Consider the following 2,926-nt stretch of genomic DNA (forward strand, 5'->3'; position numbering starts at 1 on the left):
GTAACGCGATAAATAAATTTTAATTACGAACTACGGCCGCGGCTACCGGAAAAACGAGAGCTAAATAGGGCAGAGAAATGGGAAGCTACCTAATTGTAAATTAAAAAGTTCGCGGAGTTACGACACCACAGTCCACAATGACACCCCACCGGCTGAAAGGGGGCGACATTGTCCCCCGCGCCCGACCCCTCGCCCCTACCCCAGACGGGGAGACAGGGGTGTAGACACCCGTGGAAAGCGTGTGACATTTTGTTTTAAAATATTGTCCGCACGAATACATTCACGTGGCTCATTTTTAATCGTCTGTTTGCTTTCTCTTTTTTCGGTTCGCAAATGGATGCCTCTGCGTTTTCATTTACCATCGCTGCAAAAAATGATATACGTTTACGTTTTATTGGTCAGTTTAACTGCTTTCTCGATTAACGGCTTAAAAATTCATACGTCCAAATGCAAAACAAACTTTCGTTCGTTACACGCATCGGCGAGGCGTCTTAATTGGTACAAAGCAGTCAGCGCCAGCGCACAGGGCGTGAAAGCTCAATAAACGTATACGTTACCCTATCATTACCTCACAGACTAAGCGAGCCAACCCATTAACGGTTGGGATACTGTTGTTTCCAAACTAATTTCGAGCGAGTTCACTTAGCGTAGGGTTGTTTAGCTAAGCTTACCAAATATTGTGGTGTCAAGGCCGCCTGCTTTCCTCCGACATTCCGTTCCCGCCGCCCACAGAGGGATATCTCACGCCTGTGTTATGTAACATTTCGAAGATCTGGTTACGATTGACATACTTAACTTACCTGTTTCCGTATTCGAATTAATCATTTTTGATTCCTTTTAAAAGGTCCACGAGTGTACATTGAATCAAGTGTCTGCGAATATGACACATGATCTGGTTTAAGACGATGTGTTAATTGTGGAGCTATTAATAGCTTTGATTAAAATACAGTCCAATGACGAGGAATGATAATTAATGTCAAGGTTGATTTCATAACACATGAGAATCGATTAATTAAGCCGCAGATTGATTTTAAGCCAATATTGTAGTGTGTTCCTATCTGTATTTAAGAGACACGCAAAATAGCTTCTGTCTTCAATTTAAATCAGTGAATATTTTTTGGCCTGACAAGATCAGGTGTTGTATGTAAATTGTATATGTTGTATGTCAATAACCAAACTGTAGTATACAAAATGGAAAAGTTTCGTTTGTTGAAACAATGAAGTTTTATTTAATTATATAAAGACTTGGTCATAAACTTTGTAACTCAACCTGGGAACTCCTTGGTACGAATCAGCAAGTACTTGAAGTTGGATTCATTTTGTTTTGTTCAAAGAGCAGTTTTTAAATAAATTATGACATCGACGACATCTACTTAAGATTTTGCTGCGAATGAGTTCTGGTCCAACAAATAGTTGGATTGTATTAAATTTGAACATGAAGAGCAACCTTACACAGCATTCAATGAAAGGTATCTGATATTATCTTTGATGACCTCCCTTTACAGCAGTTATCTATATAAATGTCATAGAAAACGACTTAACAATTAAATTTAGGAGATAATCAGGAATCTTGTGAAATGATTCATCTAATGTATAGCAGCATCACCAACTTGTATAGCAGAATTCAAAGGTGGTCTAGATGTACTAATTAAAATGAGGTAAGCACAGTAGTCACCTTTGGTCATAAAAAGTTCGATTTAAGCCTGAACGAGTTCCATGGAGCTACAAAGCGTGTAAATAAAAGAACGCAATTATCACTAACGGATTTTAGCCGGGTGGTCGCTCTATGTCGCGCTGACAATCACATCCAACAATGTTGAATATCCGATAGGCTCTATAGAATGATAGGCGAATATTTTTATTTTTAAGTTGATCTGGGAGAATTGGGCTTATGAAATGATGAATCAAAGTCTGTTTACTAATTGATTTGTTTAAAAAGTGACATTGTCAATTTGCTTTGTTATTTATGGTGTATAAATTATATTATGTGGTTTTACAATGTTTATACTATAAATTGGATTATTGATATATAAAGTTCATAGACTATAGTAGTAATAATTTGTGGGTGGTACATGAATTAATGGTAATAAAAATGTGTAGTTCCATAGCACTAACTTCAGTTGGGAGTTTTAATCTTGAAAGGATAATTATCAACGGATTTACAAATTTGGCTTGTCGATAAATGCTTATTAATTAAGTACAACATATGTATACTGTATAGTGTAATATATGAAGTGGTGCGTAGGCGACATAAAAATATGCAAAAACAGTAGTTTTTTAACTTCTTTACTAAATTTACTTCTTCTAAAGAGAAACATTAAGGCATCTCGTGGCTTGTTTAATCGATACAGACGCTCAGTAATGCACTCACACCACTCGATTCGCTTATAATTCGAGATTCATAGCCTCGGCTTATTTCTCATAAAAAGTTGTTCCCTTCAAATGTAGTAATTTCGCTGCGAGGGTGGCGCCCCCACCCCCGACTCTGGCCTTTTAACGCTGGCGATATTGTCTCCTTAGTTAGATCTGTATTTACAGTATAAGCGAGCGTCAGAAGCATCGGTTTCGCTTGCGAGTGACAATCGACTTGTTAACCAATTAGAGGACGGGAAACACGACAATCTTTTGTTTGACAATCAGGGTCTATTTGATCGAATACTTTGATGATCTGATATATTTTTTATTTAATTGAATTATAATTTTATAATGTTAACGTGTGTAGTAGTTCTATGTTATACCATGTTTTAAACAAGAGTTCCTGACACTGTTTACGTTATTTTACAATTTGATTATTACTGCATCCGTACTTATATTTTTATTAATAAATAAATCTGTCATTGTAATGATTAACATAGAATCATTTGAAAGGTTGACGCAGAAAGATTATGAGTACGATGGCTTATAGATATAAGGATTATTAAATCAT

The sequence above is a fragment of the Epargyreus clarus genome, unplaced genomic scaffold, assembly GCF_041222505.1.
Source record: "Epargyreus clarus isolate Ecla_fem2 unplaced genomic scaffold, WU_Ecla_fem_2.2 ptg000019l, whole genome shotgun sequence".
Taxonomy (NCBI): Eukaryota; Metazoa; Arthropoda; class Insecta; order Lepidoptera; family Hesperiidae; genus Epargyreus; species Epargyreus clarus.